Below are 13,207 nucleotides of genomic sequence, written 5' to 3'. Positions count from 1 at the left end.
TTTTGAGGTGCCTTTGGACACATATCTTTAGACAAAGTGACTCCATGCCTGAATGGTAGTAGGCTCTTTTTGGAGTTCTGCATCAAGTATTTGAGCAAGATTTTGTCAATATATGATGCTTGAGATAGCGTTAGCACTTTGTTCTTACAATCTCAAAAGATCTGTATACCCAGAACAAACCGAGCCTCTCCCAAATCTTTCATTTGGAATTGGGTCGCTCGTCAGTTCTTAACTGCAATCAATAGACTTACATCATTCCTAATGAGTTGTATATCGTCTACATACAATACTAAGAAAGTTACTGAATTGTTGACTATTTTTTTGTAAACACAAGTTTCATAAATGTTTTGGTCAAAGCCATACAATTTTATCGCAACATCAAACTGAATATTCCAAGATTGAGATGCCTGCTTCAACCCATAAATAGATCGATTCAGTTTGCAAACTTTTTGCTCTTAACCTTGGGCAATGAATCCTTTGGGTTACACCATGTAAATGGTCTCCTCAAGATTGCCATTCAGAAAAACCGTCTTGACATCCATTTGCCAAATCTCATAATTATAAGTTGCATTGGACAGGAGGATGCGAATCGACTTTAACTTGGAAACAGGTGAGAAATGCTCCTCATAGTTGACTCCCTCTACCTGGGTATAATCCTTTGCCACAAGTCGAGCGTTGAAGGTTTGCACCTTCCTATCAACACCCCATTTGCGCTTGTAGATCCATTTACAACCTATAGGTCTTACCCCATCAGGCTGATCTACAAGATCCCATACCGAGTTGAAGTACATCGACTCCATCTTGAGATTCATGGATTTGACCCATTCATCCCAGTCAATATCCTCCATTTCCTTTTCATAGGACAACGGATCCTCAATGCCGCCATCTGCTACCATAGCAAGGATTTCCGTGAAACCCAGATAGCGATTAAGCGGGTTGTAACCCTCCCATTGCATCGAGGTTCCCTCAACTCTTGAGGTGGAACCGACCTACAAGATGAACTATCATCAACAATTCTGGTTGATGAAGCAGGTCCTTTAATAACTCTTGTTGAAGTTTTAGTAGTTTCTTTGGAAAGCTCATTTAACACGACTTTACTACGTGGATTGTGCTCTCTTATATGATCCTCCTCCAGGAAAGTAGCGTTCATGGAAACAAACACCTTTTTTCGGATGGATCATAAAAGTAACTTCCTCATGTACCTTTGGGGTAGCCTACAAAGAGGCACAACCTCGATCATGATTCCAACTTCTTGGGATTTGCCTCAAGCACATATGTTGGGTAACCTCATATCCGGAAGTGACGTAAACTAGCTTTACGCCCATTCCACAACTCCAAAGGTGTTCTTGCAACACTCTTAGAAGGAACGTAGCTGAGAATGTATACCGCAGTCTCCACTGTGAAACCTCAAAACAAGTCCGGTAAGGAAACGTAACTCATCATTGAACGAACTATGTCTAACAAGGTTCTATTTCTCCTCTCTGCTACACCATTTTGCTGAGTTTACGCGATGCTGAGAGTTGGAAAACGATTCCATGTTCTAACAAATATTCTTGGAACTCAGAATCCAAAAACTCTCCATCTCAATCTGATCGAAGTGTTTTTATTCGCCTATCCAAAGCATTCTCAACTTTGGCCTTAAATAATTTGAACTTTTCAAAAGATTCAGACTTTCATTGCATCAGATAGACATAACCATATCTCGAGTAATCATCAGTAAAACTAATAAAGTACTCATAGCCTCCTCGAGCTTGCACATTCATAGAACCACAAAGGTCAGAATGTACTAATTCAAGAGGCTCTTAGGGCTCGATAACCTTTTCCAATAAAAGGTCGTTTAGTCATCTTACCTTCAAGGTAAGATTCGCACACTGGTAAATAATTTTCCTCTAACTCGCTTAGAAGGCCATTCTTCACCCATCTCTCAATCCTACTGAGATTGATGTGCCCTAATCGAATGTGCCAAAGTCGGCCATTTTTTTTTTTTGGAAAAACTCATTGGCGTTTAGATTGAGTTACGACAGATTTAAACATCTCTATGTTATGGAGGGAATTTAAGGCTAAAGGTCTTAGCACATACAAGTTATTTTCTAGTTTAGCTGTACAAATTTCAACACCATCCTTACGAATAAACACTTTATTCAATTTAAAAGAAATAGTGTAATTGTATTGTAACAGACATTTTATAGAAATAAGGTTCCTTTTTAGTTCAGGACTACAAAGACATCTTTTAATATAGGAAACCTATTCTGTAAAGTAATTTGGATGTCTCCCACTGCCACAGTTGAGACGACGTACCCGGTGCATACTCGCATCGTCATCTCACCAGCCTCCAACTGTCGCCAAGATCTAATCCCCTGAAAAAGAAGAATATACATGATTAGTGGTGCCCGAATCTACTATCCAAGTAGAATCATCATCTCTATTAAACACGTTTCTAATACAAGCAAATCATATTTACTTTTGTCTACCTTGGTCTTAGCCTTGGCAACCTTCTTTTCCTTAAGATAACGAGGACAATTCCTCTTCCAGTGTCCGTCTTGGTTACATTGGAAACATTTTCCTTTTTCAACCGGCGGTGGACGCTTCTTCTGGACGACAGGTGGCGGGTTAGCAAACGTATTCCCTTTCCCTTTACCACCCTTCTTCTTCTTCCCCTTTCCAGAGTTAGAACTTGAAAGTGCAGACTTTGTTCCTGAGGTCGAACCTCGATAGAACTTTTTAGAGAACGAGACAACATTTGTCTCACCTCTCTTTTTCTCCTTACTTTTCAGTAAGGATTGGTAAATTTGCAACTCGTTGAGGAGAGTGGTAAAGGAGTAGTACACTTTGTTAAGAATCGCATTGCTAAAAAAGTGGAGGAAACTCGCCCGTAATGAATGCAGGATAATGCTAACCTGATTGTCCTCATCGATTTTAGATCCATTCATCTCCGCCACGTTAAAGTGGACCATCATATTCAGCACGTGTTCACGAACAGAGGTGCCTTCCTCNCACGTTAAAGTGGACCATCATATTCAGCACGTGTTCACGAACAGAGGTGCCTTCCTCTATTTTGGAGCTGAAGATGTGTTTCAGAGCCTCATGCTTGAGCTGTCCAGATGGCTGTCCGAATATTCCCTGTAGGGACTCCATGATCTCACGAGCTGAGACCATGGACTCGTATTTCTTGGCCAACACATCACTAAGACTGGCCAGAATATAGGCTTGGACCTTCTCGTTTGCCCGTGTCCAACGCTCATATGTCGCTCGAACATTTCGAGTAGCGTCCTGAGATGGAATAGAAGGACATTCCTCCGTAAGGACAAACTTCAGATCCTCGATGATGAGTATCGTCTTGAGCATATATTTCCAACTTGAATAGTTTTGGCCATTTAGTTTTTCGGCGCTAAGTAAATTGATAGTGGCTGATGCCATTACAAACCGTTGCTGAAAAAAACGAATAACCTTTTATAAGACTTTGCAAAATCCACATTTTTTAATTAACCAATTAATTTTAGCAAAACAGATTCAAGTACCCTAAGTGAAAAGACTTCTATTTTGCAATGATGCCCCAATGAGGCAGGACAAACGTCACCGGTGAAGTGATCGGATGTCCCTTCACTGGGATGAGACATTTTCAACCATATGCAGAACCAACTCTTGGAATTAAACCTAATAGCCAACTTTTTTTGGTCCAGAATAGTTAACCCTTAACAATCCTGCGTAAGTGTAACCCCTCGTTTTCGGCCTAGAGTCCTGCCCTAATGTGCTCACCATAGGGAAAAAAAGCAGATTAGGACAAGAGACTAAGTAACCTTATCCTCTTACAGGAGATCAAATAAAGAAATGCACAAAACAACCATTCTATAGAGGGACAAACCTAGGGTGCCACGAGGCGATACTCAGAAACTTTATTCAATCCAATGAGGGAGACCGAGGGATATGATGTTGATGACGGGCAGAAATGCATGTCATTATAGGCCTTTTATTTAGAATTATGAGAGCTGTCAAGTAATATATGCAGCGAATATATTAGGAATTCATGAGAAAACGAGTTTGCGTCAATCGGCATTAAGAATCTCAGCTAACCCACTATTATGCATTATTATGCGTTCAATTGTTTATTTTTGTAGCAACCACAGAAATCGATCGCACAGAAGCCAGGCTACTGCGGAGACGATCGCATACGCTCGACACATGGATGTTGCACCCATCTACTGCATGCATCCATCGTATGGATGTTGCGGCCATTAACCACATGCGTCCATCGCATAGAAGTTGTAACCATCAAGCGAATGTAGTCATCAAGAGAGGTTGCACCTACATAATGATGACCATAATAGAAGGGTGATGTTTACATTTCACCTACCACGCCTGCAAGGTTGATGGAATGCAAACATGAATGTATATATTGGGGTTATCAAAAGGTGATGTTTACATTTCACCTACCACGCCGTTAGCAGCAGAGATCCAGAAAAGAATCATCGCGCCGCGAGTGTCAGATTCAGAGCAGGTCCATAAATATTGTCGACGATCAAGCTCTATAAATAGAAGCCAATGAGTAGAATTTCAAATCATCCAAGGTTTTTCGCCTGAGGCTCTCTGCCTTAGGGCAGATCCTTGTGATCCATCAAAGCGTGAGAAGATAGCTTGAGAGTTCTTCATCCACTTTAATCATTCCGAGTGATGACCGGAGCCTTCATCGGAGTTAGAGCTTAAGAGAGTTGCTCCACTGCCCATCCATGGCACCACCGGCAGCCTTGACACACATCTACTGGAGGCAAGACATTGCTTCCAGCTAGCCCTTCCTTTCTCTCCGTTCCTTGTATTGTATTACATTTTGGCTTAAGGAATTAATACATTTTGTGATCAATACATTTCTATATTTTCCTTCGACTTCGTCTACATCTTCATTTATTTAGTATCCTTAACTTTCATTGCATCATTTAGTGAGACTGTTAGAGTATCGCGTACTTAATCATGCGACATAGGAATACGAAGCATGTAGCAAACCACCGGGAGGTGTGCATTGTGCGAGTGTTGTGAGAAAACCTTATTTGCTTAGTGTGAAGTTGTAGCAACGCTTGTCTATAAGCGGACGCAACGCTTGTCTATGAGTAGAACCAACAGCAACTAATTGCCCGGGAGGGTAAGTGGTTGGTCGCATTAAGCAATGTAAGCAAGTGTTCATTAGAGATAGGAATAATCATACATCAGCCAGGTTTATGCGATTACCTTGTCTTATGAGCGCATCATTCATCATTTAGGCATACTTGGGAGAGTAGTCTAAAAACTAAATCTAAGACTTGAGAAAGCGGATTGGATCGCATAAGCAAGAATGGGGAACTTAAAGATAAGCTCTGTTTACTACTACACAACGTATGCACCCTTTAAGTACGTTATGGTGGTATGCGGTCATATAGAGGCTTAGAAATAGGCTTCTCGACACTATCGCATATTCATCGCATGCGTCAACGTCAAGTATATATAGCATGATCGCATAGCTTACATTGGCTGGGGTTGCCTTTGCAGTCAAGCTTAGTGTTGCAGTGAAGACATCCTCACATTTTATCTATTTTTCCATGCATTTTACTACGCGTCAACAGTTGTCGTGTCTCTACCTCTCATTCATATTTCCAATGATTTTTCTGTTAGTTAGGAGTAGGAGTAGTGCTTAGCTTATCACCCTCATCATTCTTTTATTTATTCGTCGCATACACATCATCGCATACCATTTAGCTACAAGTCCCTGAGTTTGACCTCGGATCACTTGAGAAACTTGCGTTCTCGTTATATTTGGCGAGAGCGCAAGAAAACTTGTGACAGGAATGCATGGTCATCACATTGAGATCAACACATACATTCCATTCCAACGCATGACCACCGATGCATGAGTATAAATGCATAACCTAAGACATGCATCGCATATTGCGTTCACTAATTTATGTCACCAGCTGTCGCACTTCCCGCTCCCACTTACTATGAACACTCTCTCCATCCACCTTGATATTGACCTACCCAAACACCATCTGTTAGGGGGACACGCCAAAGGTGCCTCAAGGCCGAGGGTAGATCTCACGGTGTGGACTATGAGGGAGAAATGCGAGAGGTGAAAATGAAGCATCAAATACCCCAAGAACCTCCCACTGAATGTTCTACCTAGGAGTTAATTAACCTAGACGATCCGGCTACTGATGATGATCTAAGTCATTTATTAAGTTTGATAAAAAACAACTTTTGTCTTTGAAATTAAAAAAAAAAAAAAATCAAGTAGTCACATTAAACTCTTTAATGGTCTGGCCTTAATTTGCATGCATGCATGCATCAAATCTATCTAAATTACCTTTTCAGGTAGGTTCCCAGGTTGGGATGTTCCATTGCCGTCATCTTAAATACCTCAGCCTAGACAGTATCTGCCTTCGACAAAAGGTCTTTTATAAATAGACTTGCTACATATTAATCTTTTACTAATTATTTTAGTTCTAATTTAATTTTATAACCATTTATAAAATAAACAACTAAAACACTCATCTCACATAACGAAGTATTGATAACGCTTATAAATATAATGTTAAATAAATAAAGCATACATAAATATAACCCTTATATTATATGATGCATGAGCATGCACTTATGTAAATTAAATCATGCTTCACTAAATCATAAAACTTATAATAAAAAAAATATACATGACCTAAGGTGGGATTTATCTATATGTGCATACCATATGACTGAGAATATATATATATATATAAACATCACATGTATAAAACCATGGATTAATGGACCGGGATGAACCAAAATAAAACCGGAATGAGAAAACAATCTAGTTACATAATTCAGCTGAGCAAATCGCTTCACAAGCGAACCGGGTCTTTAACCACCAAGAGGACTCCATCATGTGGTAAACGTCGTAGGTAGACGTTACCTATGAACAGAGTTATATGACAAGACATTAGCACTTCGAGGTCAAGTCTTATACCAACTCTTTATATAGGACGTGCCCGCTCACATGTCCATTACACGAATGATCAGGATCAGACCATCTATGAGAAGTCACAACATTAATTCCACAAAGCGAGTCGCGTCCGTAGTGTTACCAGGATATGGTTTCCCTCCTATATCCATATACTACAGATTATTTTTGCACTTAAACATGTCCACTTGTATGTCACTACCTAAATGCTTAAGTTACATAAAGACAACTAGAGATATTAAGTTTATTGGTTTGTGGTAGAATAAAAAATATCTAAATATGCAAAGTCAAGTAGTAAAGTAAATATCATTCATATTATATACATCATAAGTGTTCGTACAAAGTTGTTTACAAACTATAGGACACGAGACTTTAGGGCACAAACCCCAACAAGTTTTTCTTGTCGCGACTTGTGGGAATGTCCACTTTGCTCCACGTTCCATTTGTCAAGCCGTACGTTAGAAAAAGCTATACGATTTCAAAAATTCCTAAGAATGTGTTGCTCTTATTGTTCATGAACAATTGTCACATGTGATGATACCTGCTACCTAGAAAACAAAGGTTTGGGCATTCTTTTTGCCCTCATAATGCGGTCAGTGAGTGTGTTTGCGATACTTTTACAATATTCACATTTCTAAGCCAATTTTACTACATTCAAAATAATAAAAAGATATTAAAAAGTATACTTCGATTAAAAAAATTACCTGACTAATGCTTTTCAATGCGATCGGTTGTTATCTCAATTGTCTCATCTCTATGTATAATTGGTGCAGAACACATCCAATTTTGTGTACAAACAAGAGTTTCAACCGTTTTTAAGACAATATACTCCAATATAAGTTTAAAACCTGAGCTCCTGTGCTGAAAGCGGACTCTGAAGCTAAAGTTCAGATAGGAATGGAAAATATATCCTTAGCCAGTTTTGCTAGAATCGTGTACTTTTCATAATTTGCTTTCCACCATGTTAAGATGTCAAATTGATGATCTACGAGGGGATAAACTGATACTTTTAGAGTCTTTGATTTTTCACATGGCTCAATGATATACTTATAGAACTCGGTCTTACTTCCTTCAATATTGTTTTTACTCATGTATTCAGCGAATCTATAATAATTGTGAGCAACTCGAGATTTATCATCATTGTTCTTCCATCAAATTCTCCAATTTTTCAATTTGATTTGTTGCATTATCTTCCTCCTTATCAACACTTTTATACTCATTATACATTCTTCTAATTACATCTTCAATTTTTTTTTCCAATTTCATTTGTCATCTCTTCATCATATAAATTCGTAAGCATAAATATCACAAATTCCAACTTATGACGAGGGTCTAAAATAATAGCAACATACAAGAGAAGATTTATCCTATCATTTTCCATCCAATATTTATCAAATTTTGCTTCCATTCTTCTCGCCATGATAGACACAAAGGACTATCACATATTGAATAATCTTGAATTTATTGTTGAATTAAACAAATTTCATGGAAATAGAGATTTGATGTTACAGTCAATGAAGCAGAAATTCGCACAGTAACATCATGAAATAATTTCAAGAACTTGATTAAAGCATGTGCATTATCCCAATTTTCATTCATAATAGGACCATTTCCTTTTTTTTCTTGTCATTTTCCAAAAATTCCAAAGCATATTGTTCGTCCTCCTTCTAATCTTTCAAATGCCTTTTGAAATTTTTGAGCAACATCTAACATAACATATGTGGAATTCCATCTAGCAGGAATATCCAAACAAAGTGAATTTTTACTAGTTATTTTCTTATTTCTCACACAATTTTGAAAAGTAGCTAGTCTAGATGGTGAAGATTTTACATATCGAATTGCATGTCGAATCTTAACAATTGAATCATTGAGTTCTTTCAAAGCATCCTTCACAATGAGGTTAACAATATGAGCACAACATTTTACATGCAAATATTCTCCATCTAAAATGGTCCCATTCCAATTTCTCAGTTTTCTTCTCAACTATTCAATGGTCACATCATTGGAGCTAGCATTATCTACCATCACACTCAAAACATTATCTATCACCCAATTCAACAAACATTTCTCAAATTTTTTTCCAATGGTTTCTCCTTTATGACTTGAAATCAAGCAAAAGTTTAAAATTCTTTTTTGTAAATTCCAATTATCATCCACAGAGTGTGCTACGAGAACCATATAACAAACATTTTGAATTGAGGTCCATGTGTCCGTCGGCAAACTAACCTTCACCCTTGCTTCGAAATAAATTCTTTCAACTTTTTTTTTTTTATCCGTGTAAAGTTCAAGACAATCTCTTGTAACCGTCCATCGTGATGAAATAATAAATTTAGGTTGCAAAGTACTAGAATATCCATGAAATCCTTTTGACTCAACCACCCTAAATGGTATCTATTCAACAATAACAAATTTAGCAAGTGCTAGTCTACATTTTTGGACATTAAAAATTGTAGCAACCAAACTAGAACTTCCTCTTCCTTCCTTTTCTGTTTTTTTTTTCCAAAAAATAGTAGTTTAGCGTCATTTATTCTTCCTAGATACTTTTTGCACTTAGTACGAATATGTTTTAACATGTTTGTGGTACCATTATTTTAAGTATCACATGCATAGGTAATACCACAATAATTGCGCTTTTCTCAAGGGAAATCAGACTTACCTTTAACTTTTGTAAAATGTTTCCACGCACAGGAGGTATTATTCGTAGTAGTTGCCTTATTTTTCTCCACCACTCTTGTTTCAATGGATGGCGAGTTGGGTGGTGACTTCATCTTATCATTTGTCTTTGTGATCGGTCTTGTATTTTTAGTCACACCCTCAATAGAAAATAGCCGTTTAACAAAATAAAAATGACATTAACGATTTTCTAGAAATTGATATTCTAAAATCTCAGTTTTTTCCCTAAACAATTTCTACCAAAAACAACAAAAAGAATTAAACCAATTTTGTAAATAAAAAACATTAAAATCAATAGATCCATTAATTTGGAGAGCAAAACCTGAGATGGAAGATGAAACTTTGAAGTTGGACAAAATGAAAACGAAAATGGAACTTCCGAGCGGCGATTGGATGAAAGACTCCAAGCGGCGGATGAATGAAAGACTCCGAGCGGCGATTTCATGTACGACTTCGAGCGGCGACTAGAAGAATGAATGATGAACGACTCTGAGATTGAGCAGCGGCTGGATGAACGTGGGTTTTCGCTTGGAGTTGACGGAATGAATGCAAACACTTTCACTTGGAGTCGACAACTAGGGCTGGAACATGACGAACAATGTCGACAGTTGTGTGCTTGGAGTGAAGCATCAACGTCTAGGACTGGAACGTGACGAACGTCGAACGACATCAACAAATGTGTGCTTGTAGTCGAAGTCTAGGGTTAGAACATCGACGACTGCGTGCTGGATGGAAGAATGAATGGGAGGGAGTAGAATCGATGGTTGGGGCTAATGGAATGAATGATTAGGGTTTTTTCTGTTTTCTTATTTAATAAATATTACTATAATAGGGTCGGTTCGGTTTGATTTTCATCAGTTTTTTAAGGTAGTGAACCATGGACTGAACCAAATTAGCCGTTCTATTGCATAGTGAACCATCAGTTAGTTTTTTCTAATAAAACCGAACCAAACCAGCCGATTTGGTCAGGTTCGTCCAGTTCACCGGTTTCCGTCGGTTCTTGCACACTCCTAGTATGGGGATCTAAATGAGACAAAAACGATGCATTCAATGTAATTTCTTTTTTCAACTTTTTAATTTCTCCCCTTAATGTTGGAAATTTTGTCTTATTTAAATGATAATTAGCAAATCGTGCAGTAAATACATCACATATCAGGGGTTCAAGATATTTGATGATTGATGGGGAATGATATCCAATATATATATTCCTAACCTCCTTTGAAGACCCATCTTAGTACGTTATGATGGAGCAACTGGAATATATACTGCACATCCAAAAATTCTCAAATGGGAAATAGTTGGCTCGTGGCCATAAACTAATTGTAATAGTGAGTACTCATGATAAGATACTGACCTAATGTGTACAAGTGACGCTGTATGTTAAATAGCATGTCTCCATATAGATGTAGGAAGCTTAGCTCTCATCAATATGGTCTAGAAATTAACTGCAAACGTTTTATGAATGATTATGCTAAATCATTTTGTGTATGAACATGAGCTACAGGATGTTCAACACTCATCCCAATTGACATACAATAACTATCAAAAGCTTAGGATATAAATTACCAGCATTATCAAGTCGACGGTCCTAATTGTATAATTAGGAAATTGTGCTCTTAACTTAATTATTTGAGCAAATAATCTTGCAAGGGTAAGATTTCAACTTGATAATAAGTACACGTATGACCATTTGCTAGATAAGTCTATTAATATCATAAATATCTAACTGGCTCACTTGATGGGTTAATAGGTCCACATATATTACAATGAATTTGTTATAAAAATGCAGGTGGTTCAATCCCCAATTTTATTGTTGATGGTCTTATTATCAATTTTCCTTGAGAACAAGCATCACGTGATAATTCATTAGATTGAAAACCGTCTGGCTCTTCAATAGGTGTCCATTTGAATTCTCAATAATTCTTCTCATCATTATAGACCATGGATGACCTAATTTTTCATGCCAAATTGTAAATATGTCTGGATTCATGAACTTCAGATTCATTGTTGCATATGTTTCAATTACTCGTATATGAGTATAATATAATCTAGAAGATAAAGCTAGCAAGTCTTCTAATATATGTATAATATAATCTAGAAGATAAAGACAGTAGATATGATATAAAGATACTTCATATTATTCTTTCTATCAGTCTCAATATGATAACCATTGCAACGTATATCTTTAAAACTAAATAGATTTTTCTTTGATTGACTAGAGAATAATGCATTGTCAATTGTAAATTTTGTTTCTCTAGGAAATATAATATTTTCTTTTCCAAACCCTTCGATTAGGTTTAAAAAATCTAATATTGTATTGACTTTTTCTTCCAGCATTGTCAGTTTGAAAAAATATTTTCTATTTATAAGTATTGTATGTGTAGTTGAACTGTCTACCAGACATAGATCTTCTTTACTCATTTTTTAGTCACCCAATATATAAAAATAATCCAAGATTCTTCATTAAAAGAAAATAACTATAATAAGAACATCAATTGGACTATACGAAGGTTAATATATACTACGAGGAAAAAAGAGATGAATAAAAAAAAACAACATTAAGTCTAGATACTTTCAAAGTCAAAGGAAACACTTGATGTTTCATAAATTCTGCTGATTTTCTCTTCAAGAGATAGATTACATGTACACTAATAATGCGTAATGTTGAGACACATGGACGACACTTTGTGAAATTAGGCCACGACACATGGTCAATAAATACTAAACATGAGCATCTAATGGACAACGATTATCATAATATTTATAAGAATACTTTTGTTTTTAAGTCAATTTTGACAGCCAAAATTTGATTATTTTATTTCTTATTTATATTTTTAATGAGACGATATGGGAGAGATGAGGGAATTGATTAAATTAAATGACATTAATGATATTGTTGCTCACAGTTGCTTTGTGAGTATGACTAATTATTATTATTGTTATTATTCTTATATATTTTTAAAAAAGTATTATTATATATATATTTTTCTGACAATATTAGCATTTTTTTTTTATTAAGCAGTTGACGTTTTAAAATATTTTATTAAAAACAAATTCAATGCTTATGACAGTTGGGTAGATAACATACCATCATTAATTAATTTTGATCCAATCCAGTAAGATCCAGATGGCATTACTTTTAAAGAGAAAAAAGAGTATGGGGACAGTCAATATAAAATAAATGGATATATTTCAATCCTGTTTAATTTTCAACTTTTGTAATTATTTATTTTAACGATGTTAAAGTCTAATGTCTCATTTAAATTTCTTAAAAGAAAATCTCATTTACATAGTTTTATAAAAAAAAAAAAAAAATTCAAAAATCTGATAGACGCGGATAGAAGTCCGATAGACGCTGATAAAAGTTTATCAATTTTATATTTTTTTCTAGAGAAATTCATATAAATTACAAAATGTTCCAAAAGTATTTTTGTATTTTTAAACTTTTTACTATAAAATGTAAATATTTTTAAATATTTTTTATATTTAAAAATGTTCATTTTTTCTATCTGTGAAAATTTTTATATTTCTTTTAGGATTGATGAATTTTTTCTTTTAAGAATGTTTGTTTTTGTT

This window comes from Benincasa hispida, chromosome 10 (genome assembly GCF_009727055.1).
Source record: "Benincasa hispida cultivar B227 chromosome 10, ASM972705v1, whole genome shotgun sequence".
Classification (NCBI taxonomy): domain Eukaryota; kingdom Viridiplantae; phylum Streptophyta; class Magnoliopsida; order Cucurbitales; family Cucurbitaceae; genus Benincasa; species Benincasa hispida.
This window is presented reverse-complemented; position numbering follows the sequence as displayed.